Source organism: Mustela nivalis, assembly GCF_964662115.1.
Source record: "Mustela nivalis genome assembly, chromosome: 9".
Lineage (NCBI taxonomy): Eukaryota > Metazoa > Chordata > Mammalia > Carnivora > Mustelidae > Mustela > Mustela nivalis.
Genome location: NC_139028.1, coordinates 70,723,463 through 70,746,910, shown reverse-complemented (window position 1 = coordinate 70,746,910; position 23,448 = coordinate 70,723,463). Strand labels below are relative to the sequence as shown.

At 43.5% G+C, this 23,448-nt stretch overlaps 2 protein-coding genes across 12 annotated transcripts in view; both read left to right on the top strand.

Annotated features, from left to right (window-relative positions):
• Positions 1-23,448, top strand: part of DENND2B (DENN domain containing 2B) — a 173,187-nt gene that overhangs the window by 43,244 nt on the left and 106,495 nt on the right. For 3 of the 10 annotated variants that reach the window (XM_082683047.1, XM_082683044.1, XM_082683035.1), the window contains one exon: positions 9,485-9,566. The exons of 6 other annotated variants lie outside the window; for them this stretch is intronic. The gene's annotated coding sequence lies outside the window, so the exon portion shown is untranslated. Of the gene's footprint in view, positions 1-9,484; positions 9,567-9,652; positions 9,808-23,448 lie in introns of those variants that run through there. One more of the 10 variants, XM_082683034.1, reaches the window with a different exon arrangement.
• Positions 1-23,448, top strand: part of LOC309840722 (uncharacterized protein C11orf16) — a 94,067-nt gene that overhangs the window by 59,831 nt on the left and 10,788 nt on the right. The window lies entirely within an intron of this gene.

Sequence of the window (23,448 nt, the reverse complement as noted above, 5' to 3'; positions counted from 1 at the left end):
CAGAGCTCACCAGGCTTCCTGTTCAGTGGGGAGTCTGCTTCTCCCTCTCCCTCTGCTCCTTCCCCTGCTCATGTTCTCTCTCAAATAAAAAAAAAAACTTTAAAAAAGTCAGTATTTATAAAATATCAATTTCTGTAATATGCTAGAAAGCATATCTCTACTATTTATGATGCAAAAGTATAGTTTTTAATTTAAACATCTAGGAAGAATACTTGTTTTGTAAAATTCATTTAGGGTAATATGACAAACATTTATAATACAGTGTGATATAAGTGATTATTAACAAGAGGAAAAGGAAGAAAAATAAGGAAAAGATGTAAAGGATGCGCTAGGATTAGAGAAAGCAACCAGACAAGGTGCTGTTGGAGCTGAAGCTTGGGGGACTATGGGAGTTGGCTAGCAAAGTAAAGGTGGAAAGGAAGGGGGAACAGTGTATGCAAAAGATGTAGAGGTGTAAAAGAACATGGAGAGCTTGGGGGGGATGGCAGGAATGGCACGAGCAGGATGGTGATTTACAGCCAGCCTAACAGTGCACTCTGAGGACCTGGAAAGCAGAGACGATGGGGCCAGGAGTGGGGGTGCAGGCAGGTGGTAGTGGGAACAAGAGTGATCCATTAATTTTGCTTTTTCCTAGTGATTGTTTCTCATACTGGTTGTCTTCCGGACATTCTTAAAACTGTAGAGATTCTTGTTTATATTCTGGGAGGGAAGAAAAGAGAGGCCCAGCCAGGGTTTATTCCTCTTACAGGTTTTGTATCTCAATAGTGATGGTCAGGCTAAGAATAGTGCTAGAGGCCAAGGCTTCTTTCCACATACTGGCCACATGTTTGATTGAGGCGTTCCTCAATTAAATTTGTCATTAAAAAGGGTGACTATGTTTTTGGACCCAAATTTGAGATCCTTGGGCCAATAAAAGATTTCCCCTCTGATTTGTGAATTTATGTGAAAAACTTTTACAAACTTCCATAAATTAAATCAAATTTAACTAAATCAGCCTTATTATAAAGAATTCTACTGTATAAAATTTCTCTGGTTCCAGAAAAGGTAGCACATAAGGTCATTCTTCTGGCCCATCTGGGAATTCTTTTGCTTTTGTTAATAGAGAATCTCCTCATTATAGGGATCCAAATAGGAGTGCTGTAAAATAAGACTGTATATAGTTCTGAGGAAAAAAAAAAAATATTTGTTCCACAAAGTGGTGGAGCCATGATTCAGTGTTTGGGTAGAGCAGATTGAATGAATTCTGAAAAGAAATCATCAAAGGGTTGATTTGATACCACACAGAAACACGAGGTGGTGAGATGGGTAGTTTTTCCACGTTTTAATATTTTCCAGGATGACACTGAAAGCCTTGCCCTTAGAGAACCTTAGAGAACCTTGGCCTCAAGCCAGCTAATAATTCATTCTTCCAGGCTCTTAAGAAGGAGACATGGAAGATTTATACCATTTAGTAGATGCCCTGGGCCTTTTCTAGGAGAGCCTGGAAAAGAGTTGAGGAAAATCATGGGAGTATAACCAGCAAGGCCTTGCTCTTGGGGATGTGGGTGGGGCGGCAATAGGAGAGAATGGAGTCAAAGAAGTACTGAGTCAGTTCGGGAGACCTATTCTGTGCCATTCACTACTTAACGCTTTCATAAATCTCACTAATTGTCTCAAAGAGAAGAAAGTTAGGACTTGGAGAAATCAATTAACTTGCCCAAGATCCAGATTTTGAACCGAGGTTCATTTGATTTCAAAACCCTTTCCACTATACTGTCATGCTTTCTTGTGCTGAAATCCTGGAAAAGGAACAATATTCTGGATTGAATTAGGGAACTCATGGTATCCAGCTAACTGTTCAGAAAAACTCTGAGTTGGAGACATTTGGGGAGAGGAATAATGCTGTCTAGGAGAGAGGAATTGAGGGGAAACACTAGGAGTTCTTCAGATTGTCTGCTTCATAGAAAGGGATTTTGTGTGGTGGCATCTAGTCCTTCGTGGTGGCTTGGAGGAAGTGGCTCCTGAATTCATTTGCTGCCAGTAAGCCCTGTGAAGGAAAATGTGAGAAGACTCTAGGGATATGAGATTCACAAAACACAGTTTTTGTTTGTTTGTTTGTTTTTTGAGACCAACAGGGGGGTTCCCAGATTTAAAATTTTTTCTCAGGGTAAGAGGCTAGAAATAAACAAAAAACCCCAAACCTATTATCTTCATATGCTATAAGGAAAGGCATTTAAAAACCAGAATAATAAATGGATTAAAAACAAGCAAATAAAATAGAATAAAAGGGCAATCCTGCCCAAGAAAGGACCTTATATTCATCCTGTACAAAATTAGGCTAGATTAAAATACTTTAAATTAAGAAAAGTTTACAATAAAATTTATTGATGTGTTTGTGAGTTTTGGAAGTTTTATTTGATATATAGCATTAGATGAAGCTTGACTGTCCAGTTGTTTCATAGTTTTTTTTGTTTTTTGTTTTTTGTTTTTTAATCACAGTTATGGTTGGTAGTCCATTTCAACAGGTATATTGATGAAAACAGTATTAGTAGTCCTGTAATTCACTCAGTGTGGAGTATTCTGGTGAGTGGAGAGAAGGAGTAAGCGCAGTTCTTAGGTTTCAGTTCTGTGGCCAGGCTAAGAAGGAAGCATAGTATTAGCTCTGGGGTCTGACTGGGGGAGGCCACACGGAGAGTGCTGGCTGCAAGGACCTTTCTACCTCTGATTCCCGTGTAGAGTGGGGCTGAGGGCTGCATGGGCCCCTGACTCCCCAGTATGGAACAGGTAGGAATTTATTTGAGAGGGATGCTATAGATGGTAAAAAACTTATCATGGCCTGGACCATATTTAAGGGAACCACTCCTCTAAAGGAATTATCCTGTTTGGTTCTCCAAGATAATCTAAAGGCAGAGGCATAGACAAAGGCCCATTGTTTTCTCCAGGGCAGCTGTTTATTGCATTGGTGCTAAGGAGGGGTGTGGGAAGCCTACAGGACTGTGGCCTAGGTGCTCGGATTTGGGGTGGTCCTGCTGCTCTGCCTGGTTGTTTTCTTCTGAGTCTCTATTGAGGGGCTCAGGGGCAAACTGCATTTTCCTCCAGGCAGTGTAGTCTTAGCTTTACCTTCTGCACAGTCTCCATGCCCTGGAGTTTTGGTGAATGCTGAGGGCCTGGGAATGGAATAAAAACCTAAATGCAGTTTGGGAATTCCCCAGCAGTCCTAGCCTGCCTCTCTTGTTCAAGGGAACACTTACCTTCTGCATTTCCAGGGCCATGCTGGGGGAAGTGTGTGCCTTGGCCTCTCTGGAGAAGGGCACATTAGCTTCCCCGGCCTGTTGACATTAGTTTGGTCCTTTCTGCCTTGATAACAAATGAGGCCTTGGATGGGGGATTTCCCTGCTTCCATGGAGGTCACTCCTTCCTTTTGTCTGCTTTCTCAATTTTTCCACCTGGAGAAGAGCTCTCTCCCCACCCCCACCCCATTCTCCACCCTCATTATTAAAATACTGTCCTTGGCTTAACTCCTTGTATCCTAGCTTTGGCCTAGTGAATGGATCAGTTCACAATCAGGAAGCAATTAATCTGTCTTCTCAAATTCTCTTTTGCTGTGTTCTTTCACTTAATCAGATCTTTTTTTGTTTGCCTGTCACTGCCTTAGGCGTCAGTACTCTCCCCTAAGAAAGGGTTGTCTTCCAAGCCCTGTGGCTGGACTGCTTCTTGGTTCTTGTTGTATGGATGCAGGATTTCCTAGTTTTTTGGAATGTCTTGGCTGCTCCAATCAAGTGTAAACTCTTTGAGGCTAAGAGCTCCAGGTTCACTTTTTCCCTTTCCTCCAGTATGTGTTGTGGCATGTGAGAGGAGAGGTGGGCCCTATGGGGAGCATGACCACCAGTGGCAGACTGCCAGTGAGGCTACCTCAACCTTGCTCTCAATGTCAGCCTGTCCAGCCAGAGCACAGACACAGCTATACCCCCACTGAGGCGGACTCCATTGTGTGCTGGACCATGGCTCACAGTAGGTACAAGACGGGCGGTAGTAGAAGCCTGCTTTAGAACTCTGTGTTTCTTTGTGCTAACTTCCCTTTTCTTCTTGTTCATTTGAACCATCCTGATTTCAGAGCTTCTGATGTAATTGAGGGATCTTATTTGACCATCGAAGCGTTTTCTTTCTTAAAATGTCCTTGGAAAGCTCTAGTAAATTTTACTTGGTGGTAATAACTTTTGCACTCTGTTCATAGCTTTCAGATTTGGGGAGGCTTTCTCTCTTGGGTTATTCAGGTAGGATTATTATTTTTTTTTAAATCAGTAGACCTTATTCTGTACAGTGACTTCTGTTATCCCAAGTCTTCCTTCAGATTGATCTTGGGTCTTGTTCTCCTTCTAGAAGAACCTTGTTTGGGTCCCTTGAGTTCCCTTCCAGTTCCACTGATGATGCTTTGTGCTAGTGGTTCTTTGCCTCTAGCCTGTCTTCCTCTCCTTGAGCTTCTGGTTCCTATCTCATACCCATAGATTCCTGTCTACACTGCTTGGTACTGTCATGTATTTTCTTCTGACTTCTGTTTGGTCAGTTGTTAGATGACAGCCTATTTACATTCATATTTAGATCTAGGATCCTATTTTTAAATCTCAACTTTTTTTTTTTTTTTTTAAATCTGATTCCCTGCCCCTAGCTTATCTTCAGTTTAAGCCTGGGTTTTCCTTTTGTGCCACCCATCTGCTTGTCTAGCAGTGGTCTTTCCTTCAGTTTTCCTGCGTGCTGCGCCTACCTCACTCCCACAGTCTTCCCCTCCAGCATAGATCACAAAGGAAATATTTAGTTAATCTCTGCCAAACATTCTGGCTGTGTTGTTTTGCTTAAGAAGACATGCAGATAAACTGTTTTGATTCTTGGTCTTGGTGCTCTTGGGCAGATGTTCTCCTGAAGCGGAGGTATTGTGGTCAGTGGCAAGAGTGCAGGAGTTCGGAGAATTGGATTCTAGTCCCTGCTGCACTACTAATTTGTGGTGTGATATTGTGCAAGGCACATTTCTATGTCTCAATTTCCTTTTGTCGAAAGAGACCTTAGGATAAAAAAGACAGGAAATCTGGGGACATGAGCTGGGAACCCAGCAAATAAGTCTGGGGATCAAGGAGAGAGTGGAGAGGCTGGAGGTAGAGAACCATTACTACGAGTATCATTAGTGGAACCAAAAGGAAATGCAAATTCAAATGCAGATAAAAGTAATGTATATAATCACTTTGAAAAAGTCTAAACTGTGATAACAAAATGGTAGAAAAATTTTTTTTAAAGATTTTATTTATTTATTTGACACACAGAAAGAGATCACAAGTTAGGCAGAGAGGCAGGCAGAGGGAGAGGGGGAAGCAGGCTCCCTACTGAGCAGAGAGCCCGATGCAGGACTCAGTCCCAGGACTCTGAGATCATGACCTGAGCTGAAGGCAAAGGCTTAACCCACTGAGCCACCCAGGTGCCCCAAATGGTAGAAATTTCTTGACCAGGATGACTTCAGGAGATCATTGCCTTGTCCATCCCTGGGCTTGCTTTGGTTCCACACCTGTTTGCTGTCACCCTTGGGATGTGGGAGGATTGGTCTTCTGTGGGTTTGGTTCCAGAATTCCACTTCCTACCTTCTACCTCTTTTATAACCCCAGGATTATTTGAAACTCAGCCCAGATCCTCACCTGGCTTTGATTTTCTCATCATGTGGAGAATGGTCCTTGGAAGTTGTAGTTTCCAGAAACCTTAAATGTTTCCTAACATGTCCAACTTCTGCATTTGTTGATCACTCCTTCTGTGCATGGCTGTGTTCCAGTTTTTGTGCCCTAAAGGTGATTGCAGCAACGAAGGGGGGAATCTGGGGGATCCTATCACCAGGAACTAGGAAATAAAAGTAGACAAAAGAACTGAGAGATGCCCTCTTGGTGTTCATGAGAGGCAGGTATTTGAAGGAGAAGCAAAGTGGTTTAACATCTTCCTGTGTAAACCACAGCCCCCATGTACGCATACTCAGATAGGCAGAGCTACATTTTTTTTCTCCCTTATCCCTACCAGTCCCCTTCTGAAATAATTCTGGGATTTTATCAGATTTTGCCTTTCTCTTTACAGTTAAAGATTTCCATTGGTTTCTTCAGTTCAGAATGAGTTGGATGAAGACAGCCTCCAGAGTCTTTTGCTGTCTTGGGATCCTTTGTCAGACATAATCAGCAGAAACTTTCCTAAATGAGTGCTGAGGATACTTGTTTCTGCGGGGTTAGTGAGAAGTTTTAAGTTTCTGGACACACTATTGCTATGCCCAACCCTGGGAGGCTCTTGGGTGCTGAAACCCAGAACTGAGTGAAATAGTTCTGGGTGTGGAGTTACTTCATCGACTCTATATACTTTCAACTGGACCTTCTTTGCTGTTCTGCAGTTATTTATCTCTTAGTCCTTTTGACTAAACCAGAGTGCCCATCCCTTATTTGTTTTGCATTCTGTAAGCTCTGACTCCCTCTTGACCCTGTATTGCAAATGAGGGCAACCTCTACTTTACTGGGACTGTTAGAGCTGGGTGACTTAGAACTCTGGGATAGTTCCTGTTCCTTAGACAGCTAGGTACTCCAAATCATCCAACTCTGAGGGAACAGGCAGTAAGCATTTCCTGTAAGCTTTGTAGTTCATTGAGAATGTCAACATCATCTTGGCAAAATAATGGTTTGGCTTTGGGCTTGATAAAGGTTGTGAGCCCATGTCTGGCTATTTGGCACTTCTCCCTATCCCATTTGGTGTTAAACCAAATTGTCCAAGGAAGATGGCCCACCTGCTGGCTGTCAGGTGATGCCTGGTGTGCCCTCTGCCACCCCAGTTCTGGATCCTCATGAGCCCTCTGGCTTCTGTGTTTCTCATCAATCATAGCTCATACTGTCACCCTCAGGTAGGTGTTTTTTAAACCCCACTCATATCCTCTTTAACCCTCTTCCATCCTCTTTCTCTCCTGTTTTGCTTGGTTATCTTAGGAAGTACCCTCCTGTCCCCTTGCCTCTTTGAGTGTGGAGGAAAAGCTAGCCCTAATCATAGCTGAGAAGCATGATGTCAGAACCCTTTGCAAAGGAAAGTCAGACATTTGGCAATGAAATTAGGTGGTGTGAAAAATCAGTGCTACATGTCCTGTCCTTTTTGAATGCCTTTGAAATCTCTAAAAATACCTATCTTGTAATTAATCTGTCCTCCTTCTAGGACCACAATTTTGGATATGTAAAAATTATTTAGTTTTATTTCTATAATGTTTTATTTTACTTCTAGTATTTACATAGGTTTTTTTTGTAGGTTTATTATATATCAACAGTATTTTGGCCATATTATTCAGTAATGAGCTTATCTGGGCATCCAGCTACCATGTCTAATATTATTTCTTTGGGAAAGATCTTCAACTCATAAAAGTGACTGACTGATACAGGAGCGATCATAGTCTTCACGCTTTGGCCCCTGCTGGTACTGGTGCCTTGGAAAGGGCCAACTGTATTCCTGTCCTATGGAGAGGGAGAGACGTGCTGCCAAGGCATGCCTAGAACTGAAGCAGGAAGGTGTGGTCCTGGTCCTGCTTTTTATCTGAGTTTCTCGGAGGTAGTTGGAGGTGCTGGAATCTGCCGTGCCTGCCTTGGCCTAAGCTCTTTTTCTCCCCACTTTGTGTCACTTCAAGAAGTACTTTAGCTTAAAGACTGAAGAATTACCCCTACTTTGAAAATCATGGTCTAATTATGACAGGACCACATTCTTTAAACATGTTGTTTGGTGGAGTTAATTGAATTATCCCCTCTTACTTTTGAGTGGGAAACAAAACATTCTTGTTGTGATGCTGTATCAGGTCTTAAATGGAAAGCTCCTAGTTTGAAGCTGTGTACATTTCCAGCGGGAGAAATCTGCAGCCAATTTATGAAAACTGAAGATGTCCCTGTGCTCTGGGTGTAAACTGCCGCATCTCCTCATGGAATGAACAGTTCAGGAAAATGAGACAATTTTTTGAATAAAATTCCAAGCTCCATTAGGTTCCAAGTGACTGAGAATTTCCTGTTGGAGTGGGAAAGCTTATCCCTGTGTTTTTGCCTGGGTACAGTGTGTATCATTTAGTTCTAGAGAAGTTCCTCCAGAGCTGATTTCCTCTTTCTTTGTCCTTCTTTCTCTGGTGCCCAGGGGTGGGTTGAGCTCATTTTGGTCTCATCTCCCTGAAAAAGCAGCATGTATTTTGGTCAAGGTTTGAGAATAAAATCTGTAGCCTCAGGGCAGGGTGAGACTAATGGTTCTTCCAAGTAGCAAACCTTTCACCTCTGCTTCATTGGTACCAGGCTGTTGTAAGTAACTCTACTAACCAGCTACAGACGCTTATTGTGCAATTCTGAGGTGAGCATGGGCAGAATCCCAGGGGCTGGGAGGCAGACATGTGGCTACCAGAGAGGTGACATCAGCTGGTTTCCTGGTGCTGTGGAGGAAGGGGAGATTCCGGGTGCTCAGCCACCTTCCCGCACGTGGTGGGGGGGCAGTCTCAGGCTACCCCCTGTCCTGTTGGCGGCCAAAGCCTTTGCTTGGGAAAAGCCTTCGTCTCATTCTTAGCCTATCCTGTTCCCGTTGGGACCTGAAATTGGAAGGGGTCTTGCAGTCTTGGCTATGGGCACAAAGCTCTGAGGAGGGAATATGCATGTGTGTTTCTTTGTGTCTGTGCATTCTGTGTTAATGCTAACAGCTGATGAGGGTTTCCAAACTGAGGGTTGGATATGAGATGGGAAAGCATTATCTGCCTTCTTTAGTATCTTTATTAGGAATTGCCCTTTTCTTGGAACGGAAAGCCTTTTAAGATTTAACTAGCTTTTTAAATTAAAGTTATCTGATTACTTTTTGATACTCTTAATACGGACACTTCTAAAAAGAAGACATTTCTAATTTCCTTTCTGAATTCTGCTCCTTCCTCTAGCTTATCCTGGGACAGACCCTCACAAAGCCATAATAGGTGACAATTGGTTAAAGCACTTCTGCAAGAAAGGTCTTCCTTTTTGCTTAGCCTTGCCTCGCATATGGGCTTCTGGGAACTGCGGTGGGGCTTCTTGGGAAGCCTGCACCTCATAGTAGGAATGGAAAAAGTTTTATGATTTCTGAATCATGACAGAGAGAGTAGGGAATAGAGCAGGGAACCATTGGAGCCCGTGAAGCCCATCTGCTTACCAGCTTTACTTTCCAGTCAGATGTTGGGTACCCCGTCTGGTTCCACCCTCCTCCCCTAAGAATGTGGGGAAAAATGAAGCCTCTGGATAGAAAGCAGGTGATAAAGCCATCAGCAAAAGCTTACACTACGAGGTTCAGACATCCCCACCCCAGGCCTGCCTTGAGTTTTTCTGGGGCTGTTGGTACCCTAGGGTTTGTTTCTGAGACTCTTGCTCATATTCAAATGTAGCCACTGCTCACTAGAAGCCATTTGGGGCCAGCCCAGACTTGTTTTACCTGGGTGTCTTCCCACGGCTGTACTTTTCTTTTGGGCTTTCAGATATGGGGACATTCAAGGTCTGTGAGCTGCTAGAGCCCTTCTGAGAGCCTGGATCATCCCCTTCTGGGCCCCGGAAGCTGTGGTAAGCTCTTGGTTTCCTTCTTAGCTGGCACTTCCCACTGTCTACATTCCTTTCTGGCCAGCCATCTGCCTCTAGGGCTCCGCGGGGTGCCGTTGCTTCAGGCCTCTGTGATGCTGAGTACTAAGGCAGTTCCACGGAGGCCGGTCACTGGAGATCCCCAGGAGTTGGAAGAAATTGGAAGCTGGAATTGCCGTTTCTTGCTGTCCCGGAGGAAACAGGAGCTCGCTTTTCATGGGCTATGGTATGGTACTGATTCGTCTTAAAAGTTTCCAGCTCGCTTCCCTGTATCCTTGCCACTCTGGGAGGGAGGGTGGAGGGAGATTGGTGCTGTTTTCCTTGATCTTGCACTGGAGACGGGTGCAGCAGATGCCTTTTGTGAGGAAGGAGCTCAGAGGCAGGCGAGAGGATCTGTATTCTGGTTGCCATATAGCTGGCTGTCTTGCCAATCAGGGCATGTTGATGCCCAGTGGTTCATGTTGGCATCTCCTTGTCCTTAAAGACAGGTGCCACCTTTACCTGTCAAAATCTTTTTTTTTTTTTTTTTTTAAGATTTTGTTTATTTATTTGACAGAGAGGTAGTGAGGGCGGGAACATAAGCAGGGGGAGTGGGGGAGGGAGAAGTACTTCCCAGTGAGCAGGGAGCCCAATGTGGGGCTCTATCCCAGGACTCTTGGGATCATGACCTGAGCTGAAGGCAGACGTTTAACAACTGAGCCACCCAGGTGCCCCTTCACCTGTCAAAATCTTAACAGAGGGCACCACCGTCTGCTCCTGTAAAGTTGAAAGGACCCAAAAGAGGAATGAATTAAAAGGAATGAATATGCTGGGCAGAAGATGAGCCTGAGAGAGAAGCTCCTTGCCTAGGTACTACCCAAGGAGGGGTGTGTATGTGTGTGTGTGTGTGTGTGTGTGTGTGTGTGTGTGTGTGTGGCAGCTGGAGGTGGAGGGAGGGAGTAAACACTTCTATGGAAAAGGCAGTAAATCTGGAGAGGGAATGGTTGGCTGTGGCGAACACGGAAGCTGGCAATTTTTGCAGAGATGTGTTCCAGAGTAGCTGGAAGCCAGTCGTCACAGGGAGTGGGTTTGGACATGCTCAGTTGTGCTTGCCTTGCTGAATACCTCAGGTATGATGGCCATGAATGCCTTCCTCTGGGAGTAGAGCTGGTCCCACAACAGCCCTCCCCACTTTACATCTGTATTATACCTATGTGGTTTTTGTTCACCAGGGGTCCTGGCCTAGAGTGTTCTGAGGCAGAGGCACTGGGTCTGAAAGTGGGCTGGCCAGCCAGAGCCCCACCTCCCAGTTTCCTGGCTCCCTGAGGATGAGAAGTAGCAGGTTTGCAGCTGCCAGTGCTCACTGACACAGCCTGCAGAGGCGTCTGTGCCCTGGCAGGTGTCAGAACGTTTCCATTGATGCCCCTGCCTCTTTGGGGTTTGAGAACAGAGGGGGCTTAATTTGAAGTAGACCAACCTCAAGGGCCAAATCTGAAATGTGTATTCTAAAATTATTGCTAATCTTGGCCTTTCTTCCCTCCATGTCTCTCTCTTCCCTTTACCTTCCCATTACTGTCCGGGATTGTGCGCAGCTGCTGCCATCGCACAGACTGATGGGACATGAAGACTCATCCTTAGAGAAGAGGTTGATTTGAACCTGTGATGGTAGAGAGGGCCTTTCCACCCCAGAGCGGGTGAGAGCAGGAAGGAATTGGGAAGAGTATTGATTCCACCCTTCTCCTTTCCCCTCCTGTGCCCCCAACTTTTCCTTTCAATGGTCAAGGGCAGGAGAGAAAACCCAGGTCTTGCTTTTCAGCCTTTAGGCAGTCATCAAGTACTTGTGGAAATTTTCAACTCAACCAGCATTGTGATGCAAATATTACATCAATCTTGTTTGCTGCCTGAGGGAACCTATAATCTCCAGGAGAGATAAAATCTGTTAATTAGAGGATATCAAAGATCTTAACTGTGTTTGGTTACAAACTGAATATATCTATAGTTCAGGAATGAGAAAGATGTGTATTAAAACTATAGGAAAGCTTTCTTGGAGGTGGCAGACTCTTCTGGTCTTTGAAAGTTAGATTAACTTGATGTAAGCAAAGGAGAGATAGGAAGTGTTCTGGATGTGGAGAAGAGCAAGATCCTAGAAGGAATGTGGCATGGTCAGGGTCACTGTTATAGTCTGCCTTGGGAGTGGTAGGTGTGGCCGCTCAGAGCTGGAAAGCTGAAGCCTGGAACTTCCGCCTTGGTGAATAGGATATGAAAGTGAGGCAGTCAATGGAGGTGGGAATTTGTGGAAATCACTCTTGTAGAAGAAAGTAGGGTAATTTTGGAGAGGACAGAGACCGGAAGAAAGGAAACCTACTGAAGAATATGGCACATCAGCAAGAAGAATAGAGAATATCCTAGAGAATATTTAGAAGTAGAACAAGTAGGACGTAACATGGATGTGAAGGATGAAATTGAGGGAAAGGCAGATGTCAGAATGTCTGCCCTATCAGAATGAACTGTTACTGATAGCTTACATTTATGAGATGCTTTGCACTGTTCAAAGCACTTTTTCATTCAGTATCTCAGAATTGTATGGGCTCTTAGAGTTCACCTAGTCTGGCTTCATTTTCCATATAGGGATTAGAACCAAAAAAGGGGAAGGTGCTATTTCCACCTCACAGGGCTATTTAGTGGTAGAATTGGGCCTCCAGTCTCAGTCTTCTATCTCGTAGGGGAATTTGAAGAGTTCATGGAGAAGAAGTGTGGGATCAGGGAAGAGTCCTGTCTAGTTGGGTGACAGGAGATTACTGACTTCTGAGGAAAATGAAGCTAACTCAGAAGCATTCAGACCAGATGCGTGATTTTACAGCTACGATTTTTTTTTTTTTTTTAAAGAATTACTAGACAAGGAAGATGGATTCCTTGGGTCCTTCTACTTCTGAGAGTCTCTCTTTTTTTTTTTTTTTAAACGGTTTCATTTATTTATTTGATAGAGCAGAGGGAGTGGGACAACCACACTCCCTGCTGAACAGGGAGCCTGATGAGGGGTTGATCCCAGGACTCTGGGATCATGACCCAAGCAGAAGGCAGCTGCTTAATTGACTGAGCCACCGAGGTGCCCTAGTTTTGAGATTCTGATGAGTGCACAAAAAATGTATATGAAAAGTACTGAATTGGGTTTTCTGGGAGATGGGCTGGTTTCCAGGTGGTACTTTTCTAAGAGAATTTCGAGAGTAATTTGACTTCCATGTGTTTTTCAAGTTCTGTGCTGACCACAGAACCTAACTACCCAGGAGGACACAACTCTGCTGTTCAGACTATGGGCAGTGAAATCAGCAGCCAAGAGCTCAATATTTGCAGAGTTACATTTATGGCTCTGTTTGCATAATCCACTTCCTCGCCTCTTCTCCTCCTAAAACACACACAGACACACACACACACACACACACACACACACACATTTACCTTCACTCCCCTCTTTCTCTTTCCTTCCTTTCCTCTTTTATTCTTTCTTCTTCACTACTTTTCTTGTCCATCACCCCATCCTCCATCCCTGTTCTTCCCACTCTTGTCTGAACAACTTCCTGTGTTGGAGTGACTTCCCTTCTTTGTTGAACTCAGACATGACTATAGCAAAGCCGTGGAATATCCTGAAATATCCTGATGCAGTGGAATCACCGTGGACTATCCTGGTTTGTCTATATCCCTGATGCAGTGACTGGCTCCCAGTGATGAGAGCCAGAATCTGGGCCCCTCCTTATCTTCACAGTCAGTCATCCTTCACATTCTTCTTTCCTGTTAAAATACCTCCTAATCTGGGGCGGCTGGATGTCTCAGTCCCTTAAGCATCTATCTTCGGCTTGAGTCATGATCCCATAGGTCACACATCGGGCTCCCTGCTCAGTGGGGAGCCTGCTTCTCCCTCTCTGCTCTTCCTCCCCTCTTGTTCTCTCTCTCTTTACATAAATACAGTCTTTTAAAAAAATAATAGCTCCTGCTCCTCCCTCTTGTGTCTGTTGTCATTGCCCATACAGCAGGAGAGATAGCAGGGAGAGGTCATGGTTGAAAAAAGAGAAGTAGAGGTCACCTTTGGTGTCCTCAGAAGCATTTTGTGAACCTGCAGATCCCAAGTAGAGCCTTCATGTTTGCCTGCCACACTCTTGCAGCTCTTTCTGGGTTTCTGGCCCTCTGTGATGGGCTGCTGACTGTGCTTCAGCTGGCTGTGTCTGGATATACCCTGAGTCTGAAAAGGAACAAGAATTTAATAAGCGGTGGTTATTCTCTTGGGAGGACATAGAGTCAGGCCTCATCTTCATGGTGAATTTTCCCCAAGGAGACTTCCTCTCCTCAGCTCCTGGAGGCCTTTTCCTTGGAAGACGTGTGTCCCACGCACCTCAGGTGTTCTCTGCTTTCACCTGAGTGGCTGCAGCCGTCCATCACCTTGAGGACTCTTCCTTGGCTTGCTCAGGTTTCAGGAGAGCCAGCGTCTCTGAGATAGGGCCTCTGGAGTCCCACAGTTTAGGGAAAAGAAGCCTTCTGCTGGCATCGCTGTGCTGGGGACAGTGGTCCTCAACACTTTGTTTTTTGTACTCTGCCCTGTTTCCTCCCAGTCATTTAGCCGTGTTAGCCAACCAGTTACATGGGCTTTGGGCCATATTGTTAACTCGGGAAGGAACCCCGACACTGAAGGAATAATAGGCTTTCTGAAATCTTTCTTCTTTCAAAAGGTTAAGTGGTACTCAAATATGTCCCTTGACATCCTTGGGAGTAATGCTCAGGAATGCCCCCAAATATGCTATTCTCAGACTTCCAAACAAGTGTCCTGTTTCTGTCCTTCCCGGATCTTAAATTGCTCTCTCCTCTCCCTTCACATTCCTCTGTCTTCCTGTCTTCATCTATCTTCCCTTCCTTGCAGCCTGGGGCTTAATTTTCCCCCCTAGTGCATAGGTTCCTCTATATTGATCTCTAAATGAATGAACGTTTGAAAGCACCTCTTTGTACACAAAAGGCAACTAGCTCTATTTTACATAAAATTGGGATATACCTAGTGCATGTGTTGTTTTTAGATTTATTTATTTATTTTAGGAAGAGAGAGCAGGAGTAGGGGGAGGGCCAGAGGGAGAGGAGGGAGGGAGAAGCAGACTCCTCACTGAATGTGGAGCCTGACACGGGGCTCAGTCTCAGGACCCTGACATCATGAGCTAAGCTGAAATCAAGAGTTGGAGGCTTAACTGACTGAGCTACCCAGGCACCCCCTCCTAGTGCATGTATTGTTAAGGAGCTAATCATTCTGGAAACTTCTAGGTTCTTGTCCTTGGGAAAAAGAGAGAAAATGGTTTAAAAAAATGGCATCTTATATTTAGCGTGACAGTCATCTGCAGACCAGGGTCTCCTTCCACGTTCCTTGGGTGAGAAGTGGATATTGAGGGGCTGCTGCTCTTCTCTCTTAGTGTTCTTCTTAGGTACCTAGAAGAAGCATCGTAGTTTTCCATTATGGGAGATAAGCTGGTATTTATATATCCCAGTAATGCCTGATGGAGCTGAAATGCTGCATTCCTGCAGTCTAATGTTTCCGTTAGGATAGTCAGACCCGAGTCCTTGCTCACCAACAGCTATCAGATGAAGGCTTAGTAGAGAGGGCTAAAGATCCACAAGAATTCGCTTTGATAGTTAAAAATATCACCTTGTAATTCTGATTATGATCAACCATAGTTCAGGGAGATGATGAGTAAGAATTGTTGAGATTCCTGAGCTTCCCTGTGTCCTTACTAAAGCTTGGGTGCTCAGAATCCCAAATAGGAGGTTCCAGTGTGAGGACAGAGGGCTGATCAGGCAGGGCTCAGCTGGCCCTTCTTCCCATGAGCTTTCTTTACCTCGTCTAGCCATGAGTCCCCAGAGATGACTCCGTAGGGCTAAAAGTGGTATCTTTGTGTTTTGTAGGAAGACTTAAGAGCCTCACGAACCAGACATGTGAGCTTATTTCTCAGCTTAAGGGGTTCCATAGAAACTTGATTTTCTTTTTTTCCTTCAGTATACTTGCCTGAGATGTTATTAAGAATCCATTTTCCGGGCGCCTGGGTGGCTCAGTGGTTAAGCCGCTGCCTTCGGCTCGGGTCATGATCTCAGGGTCCTGGGATCGAGTCCCGCATCGGGCTCTCTGCTCAGCAGGGAGCCTGCTTCCCTCTCTCTCTCTGCCTGCCTCTCCGTCTACTTGTGATTTCTCTCTGTCAAATAAATAAATAAATAAAATCTAAAAAAAAAAAAAAGAATCCATTTTCCCCTGGGTCTTCAAATATAGTGTGTGTCCCCCCAGACACACTTGTTCTAATAGGTATGGACCAGGGTAAAGACATGGACCTCATTTGATCTGGGCTCTGTATTTTAGTCAGTGAACCTAATCATTTGAACCTCATCATTTGACTCATATTGAACCATTTCTCGAGTCTCCTTCACTTCTACTGTCTTCATCCTGTTAGTGCAGTTTTTTTTTTTTTCCTAAACTTAAGAGTAAAATAATATCTTTTTTTTTTTAAATGCCATATTGCTATATTTAACCAATGGTTCCAATTTGTGGGGGCCTTTCTTCCTGATTCTGATATATTAACAATCCTTCCATTTAGTTTGCCGTAAGCATTTTAGTTAAGCATGTCTTCCCCAAGTCATTGATAAAAAGGGTGACCGTGATAGGATCTAAAACAGATGGCCAAACTTCTAGGAATTCCAGAGCGCTTCTTCCTAGTTGATGATCCATTTTGCAGCACCATTTGGGCCCAGCTGTCCTGAATTACCAGACCATCCAGCTGCCAGTGTATTTCTGTTTTATCCTTAAGATCAAGAGAAGTTTTTCTGAAATCCAGAAAAATTGTGTCCCTGTCATTCTTTGATAAATGTGTGTGTATATGTATGTGTTTATTTATATGATATTCAAATATATATCATGGAAATAGGTATGCATATTATATATTAAACCCCAAACTGTTGTTTATAGACCACTTGCTATCTATCACTGTTGCACATATATTGTCTCCTTTATGCTCTGTAATAATTTTATATTAACTTTATTTTTTATTTATTTATTTTGAAGATTTTATTTATTTATTTGATAGACAGAGATTATAAGTAGGCAGAGAGGCAAGCAGAGAGAGAGAGGAGGAAGCAGGCTCCCTGCTGAGCAGAGAGCCAATGTGGGGCTTGATCCCAGGACCCTGGGATCATGACGTGAGCTGAAGGCAGAGGCTTTAACCCACTGAGCCACCCAGGTGGCCCCTTATATTAACTTTATTAAATGAAAGTTTAGTTTTATGTTTTAGTATGACTTGTACTTAATCTCTAGTGGCTGGTGCTTCCTTCTCCATGTCCTTGCCATTTTTCATATTTCTTTGTTCTGGAGTTTTGCCCATGATATTGCCTATTCAATAAATACTGACCACTTATTATGTGTAAAGAAAGCACAGTATTATAGCCAGTTGGAAATTCAAAGACTAATAGGAAGTGATCACATTTCTCAGAAGAGCTTATATGTAGTTAAAAATATGAATGGATGACTTGGTGGGGGGAGGAGAGAAAGCAAAAGAACTCAGAAAAGAGAGTCCTGAGTGGTAATGGAGTGCCAAAGCTAGCCCGCTTACCAAGTTCTGAATGGAAGGTTCTAGAAGCCATAGTGGAGGTATGTTCTATGTCAGAACCTTTTCAGAAAGATGGAGGGTATCTGATTGACTGACTGTTCTAAATCCTATCCCAGCACTTTGTTGGAGTGTCTTCCTTTTTCACTTATATGTGTTTGTGTTGTATAGTGTAATTATAGCTTTGTGAGGTGCAATTAGCATTGCCTGATGCTGTGTAAGTCTTCACAGTCATTACTTAAGGTTAATTTTCAAATAAGTATCACATGTATGTGTTGTAAATTCAAAAGGTGCACAAAGGTGGCCCATGAAAGCAAGTCTTTTTCCCACCTTCTCTCCTCTTTCCCTAGAGACAGTCGTGGTCACCAGCTCGGGTACTGTAGTCATCTCCTTAATGGCTGTGCATTAGTCCAGTGCAATGTTTCTCTAACTGCAGGTCAACATTAGTGGGCTGGAAAATCAAGTTAGTGAGGGCTGTACAAACTGAAAATAACAGAGAGCATCACTCATGCCGTCTCATACATGCACATTCTACATTACTATATTACATATGTACTTGTTACTCTGGGTCTTGCTCAAAACATAGTTGAAATTTACCATTCTAGTAATGACTGATATGGAGATTGTTCCTAATTTTTCATTATCTTAAATAATGCCGGAGTAGGCATTCTCCCCCTCACACTTCGGATGTTTTTTCTTAGAATAATGTTCTAGAAGTGAGGATACTGGGTCAAAAGATATGAGCATTTTAACTGATCTAGCCAAGTTACTTTCTGAAAACTAGGTCCCCTTTACTATTTAATAAATGCCATCTGTATTTTATTTAGTATAGGTTATTTTTATTTTAACACATTTTTCTATGCACTATATGTGTGATATATATTTTAACAAAATGGGGTGATTTATTACTTTTCTCAGTATAAACTTTACTGTTTCACTGAATATTCTTCTATAAGCCACAATTCTCGTTCTGGCATCAGCTTTTCTTGGATGTAATGTGTGAAGAGTGACTGCTGTAGTTCTTCTCAACCTTGAGCCATTCTTACCCATTCTTATGATTTGTATTATATATACTTTTTTAAAAAAGATTTTATTTATTTATTTTTAGAGAAAGAGAGAGAAGGCATGTGTGCTTGAGTGGGGGGGAGGGGCAAAGGGAGAGGGGAAGAGAGAAACTGCAGCAGACCCCGCGCTGAGCACAGAGTCTGAAATGGGACTCGATCCCACGATCCTGAGATCAAAAGCAAGTTGAATGCTCAACTGACTGGGCCACCCAGGTGCCCCTGTATATACTTTTATTTACTGGTCTTTAAATTGACTTTTAAAGAGCTTTTTATTTTTAAATAATTTTAAACTTACAGAAAAGCTGCAGAAACAGCTTTATAGAGCTAGGGTTCAGTTATCAACAAGAAGTTAATAGTAGTGTAATGTCAACTATAGACTTAATTTGGATTTCATTAGTTTTTTCTTTTCCAGGATCTAATCCAGACTCCCACATTACATTTATGTGTTGTGTCTTCTTAATCTCTTCCAATCTGTGGCAGTTCCACAGTCTGTCCTTGTGTTTTGTGACCCTGAGACTTTTGAGGGAGTATTAGTCAGGTATTTTATAGAATATCCCTCAAGTCAGGTTTGTTTGATGTTTTCTTATAATTAGATTGAGGTTATGGATTTTGGGAAGAATGCCACAGAAATGAAATGCTCTTTTCACTACATCATGTCAGGGCTACATGGTGTCAGTATGTCTTATTTAACCCACTGAGCCACCCAGGCGCCCCTCTTATTATCTTATTAATAATAACATTACCTTTGATCACTTGGAAAAGATAATGTCTGCTAGGTTTCCTCATCATCAAGTTTTTGTTTGTTTGCCTTTGTAATTAAACATTTTGAGAGTGATACTTTGAGACTGTGCAGGTCTCCTATTTCTCTTTAAACTTCTGCCCACTAATTTTAGCAAACAAAAAACATACATAGGTGACCTTTGAACAACATGGATTTTAACTACGCGGGTGCATTTATACATGGATTTTTTTTGGATAAATCCTTTTTTTTTTTTTTTTTTTAGATTTTATTTGTTTGATAGAGAGAGGGAGAGCAGGAACACAAGTAGGGGGAGTGGGAGAGAGAAAGCAGGCTTCTTGCTGAGCAGGGAGCCCGACGTGGGGCTCAGTGTGGGTTCAGTGTGGGGCTCGATCTCATGACCCGGGGATCATGACCTGAGCCTAAGGCAGACGCTTAAACTGAGCCACCCAGGTGCCGCTGGATAAATATATTATAATACTGTGGATGTATTCTCTTTTCATATGATTTTCTTGTTAGCATTTTCTTTTCTCTAGTTTACTTTATTGTAAGAATGTGGTATATAATACACATAACATACAAAATATGTGTTAATGACTTTATGGTATTGGGAAGGCTTCTAGTCTGCAGTAGGTTCTTAGTAGTTAAGTTTTTGGGAAGTCAAAAGTTATTTGAAGATTTTCAACTGCACAAGGGGCCAGTACCCCTAACTCCAGCATTGTTTGTGGGTCAACTATACCTTCTTTCACGCTGGTCTAATCAATGAGATCAGTGAAAATGGGGTTAATAGCTGGTTATGTTTTTGTCTTATGCACATTAAGATAAATATAAAAGTATTTGACATTTTAAAAATGTTTGTCCATGTACCACTTAAAATCAATCATCTTCTATACATGCTATGGCATACATGTATGTTGGGAACCCTTGACCCTTCTCAGGTGCTAAGCACCAGATGTTTTGGGTTTTATGGTGACATTATTGATTCCTTATTAATTGGATTGATTTGTTGGTTGGTTTCATTAGTTCATATATTAAAAAATGTATTAATTGTGCTTGGTACAGAGTTCTAAGCTAGAATTCAGAGTTAAGACATAGTTCTTGTCCGAGAGAATATTGTAGGCTTATAGGCTAGTAGGAGAATTAAGTTGAATAAGCCTTGTGCACTAAAATACAAGGCAGTGAGCATGGCTAACAATGGAGTAGTAGATTGTTTTAAGTATGGGGCAATGGATTCTCTATCCATTCCAGGCAGGGAAAATCAGGGGGATTAGCATGGAGGAGGTGACACGGTCTGGGCCCATATCTCCCACAGCCTTGCCCAGATCTTATTCTGAGGGGTGCTTTTCCTTTCAGGCTTAAGGTTTTGTTTTGTTTTGTTTTTTTGTTTGTTTGTTATATCATGGAAGAGCTATTTGAGTCCACATTCTTCTTATCCCCCGAGTCCCTTTACTCCCACTTTGTGCTCTACCTCCCCTGTCCTCAAGCTTTGGTCATGACAGGTTAAGATCTTGGTTGAGCTCAGAGTTCCTAGGCAAGTAATTGTGAGAAGCCTGTTCTGGCAAGGTAAAATGGTGCTTTTAAAAGGGGCCTGGAATATTGCCTCCTCAGTCTAGTCTTTCCCGGCCCCAGACTGCATTTATGTGGCCCAGAGTTAAAATGCTCAGACTTAACAAGGGACAGTATTCAGTGGTCTGTGGATTTGAGAGATTCTAGGAAATGAGTGCATACATAAGCATTGAGACAGGTACTCCAAGAGACTGGATCAAGCCTCTGAGTATTTTGTGCCCTGGGGAATCTGAATTTTGAGTTTCATGTTGAGGGTTGTAAGCTGAGGAGAGGTGAACTAGCGCTGGGAGGCCGACAGACCAAAGGGGAGTATGCTCAACCCAGTGCGAAGATGTCCAGTAGCCGCTTCGTCACAGGGCAGGATAGTTACAGGCTAAATCCCACACTCTTTCAGTTCAGAGCCTTAATGTTGGGTGGGAGGGTGGCAGATGGGTGGGAGGTGGGTGGGATTTGGGCAGGAGTAAGGACCCCAGAGAATTTCCTGCCATAAAATGCCAGGACTTGAGCATAGGATAGCTATTTCATCTGTGCAGGCAGAAGCAGAGTATGTGTAGCAGTGGACAGAGACCGTTGGTTTGTTGATTCACAGGTACCGTCGAGGCCATGAGGAGACTGCGTGATTGGCAGTAGGCATATTATCTTTCAAAAGAACTTAGATATTGCCAATTCTTCTGCTCTGTAAAAGCAGCTTTGTCTCAGACCAATGGCTAAGGAACAAGTCCCAGGCAAAGGCTCAGTCTCCTGCGGCCTTTCTCAGGTCATTTCCAAATTTTCCCATCCTGTGTTTGGTATCTTTCTTCTCTTTTCAGTCTTCTTTAGGTGAGAAGCCTAAATCTCCCATCTTCTCTAGGAGAGGCTGCCTTTTGTGGAGCTGATCTTCGTCTCATCCCAGGCAGATGACTCCAAAGTTCCAGGCTAGGGGCTCTGCTGAAAGGCCTGGAGGAGACTCTGGAGCCCCTGAAACAAGAAGTCTTTCTGGAAGCAGTGGCAGTAGCTGCTTGCGACAGAACAGTTGGACTGAGCAACTGTAACAGAACATCCAAGTTGTAAGGACCCTTAGAGAACACCTAGTTCCAACAGCCCAACAGCCCAGCAGCCTTCTCATTATGTGCAGGGAAAAGCAGAGGCCCTGAGAGGGGCGGGGACTTAGCTCAAGGTCTCACCACCCTGGCAACCAGGACCTGGGCTCGAGTCAGCTGACTCTTTCTCTATTCCTGCATTTTTAATTTTTCCCTTTTTAACCACATTGCTGCTCAGTGGTAGCAGAAGAAAGCTGCAAAGCCCTAAAGGGATGTTGTGTAAACCTGCCTGTTCACATGGCCACCAGAGCCCAGTGGAGAACCGGACAGGACACAAACAGATTCCCCTGCTACTTGGGCAGAACTAGATGTCCTCGGTGGAGAGGCGGCTGGACTCCACAGTCTGGCGGGCACTGGAGCTTGGCTCCCAACAGCTGAAGTTCCACTGCATCTCTTAGGTACTCTGGGATCCAACAAGTAATATCAATATAAAAAGTAAGCAACAGCTTACTTTTCTTGAACTCCTTTGATTCTAAAATAAGGAGTGACTTGAACAGATTTACTCCACTCTTGTGTTTTTAGGTTTAGAATTTCAGTTGCTGTTAAAGAGACAAGAAGATACTATAAACTCTTCTAGTGACCAAATGTAGACTCTAATTATCATACATACATATAAACACACACACACACACACACACACACACACGCACACACAGATATTCTCTTGGTACAGTATAAATCTGTGCACTCAGATTCCCTCATCTTATGGAGGGGACAGCTTCTGTTTTTGCTTTTAAAAAGTCTTTTTCAAAGATTGATTTATCCCACACACATTAAAAGATTGCCCACTGTGAATGAAATAGAAAAGTTGGTAGACCTCATGGGGCTCATGACCATGGGGGGACAGGGGTATGAGTGACGGTGATAAAGTGCTGTAAATACCACGAAAAAGGCATCTTCAGACTGCTGTGCGATTGCAGAGCAGACAGACAGAGTCTTCTAAGAGATCAAGAAATATTTCACAGGGGAGGTGATCACTGCGTTGGGCCTTACAAGCAATAAGATTTTGCTTGTTGGTTGGGGGGAGGTCCTCCAATAAAGGTAACAGCATGAGCAGCAAGGAAGGAGCAGTGGGAGAGGAAGAATGCAGTTAAATTATAAAACATAAGATGACTTTTTCAAAGGAAAAATGTCTTTTTCGTAAGCACAGTGACCTGCAACGTAGAGGTAAGAGGAAGTGTTTTTGTCCCTGCACGGAGCTGACCCGAGAGAAGCTTCTCCTCTATGGGAACCTGGCCCTTCCTGCACCCTGCTCAGTTTGGCAGTGACACTGGAGGAGGAGTGCCTGCAATGGGTAATGGGAGAGGCTATAAAACCCTGGAGCTCGTCCCTCGAAGAGTGACCTTACGAAGAAATTTCTGGGAAACAAACCACAGGGAGACTTTACAGGAATTTTTGGTCGAGCCCACAGGCAAGGCACATGAGGAGAGGAGATGTAATTACAGTTTGTAAGTCTATGAAAAGAAACAGTGAGTAGCATGGGATAGCTGTTCTAAGTTTCTTCTTCCTGTAGGACAAGAGGAAATGGGTTCTTTGCATTCAGCAGATCTTTATCGAGTCCCAGCTGGGAGCTGGGCCCTATCCTGGATGCACGGAATATGGTGGCAAAACAGTCAGGGTTTCTGCTCCCAAGGAACTCATCCGGGAAAGCTGGCCTTAATAAAAGGGAAATGTATTTTTGTTGGATATTGTGATGAGCGCTATGAAGGATAAATCCTCATTTTGATTGGGGGATCGGGGAAGACCTCTCTGAGGAGGTGAGAGACACGTAAGGACAAGGTAAGAGCCAGTTAGGCAGACTGGGGGCAGGGGGTGTGTCCCAGGCCA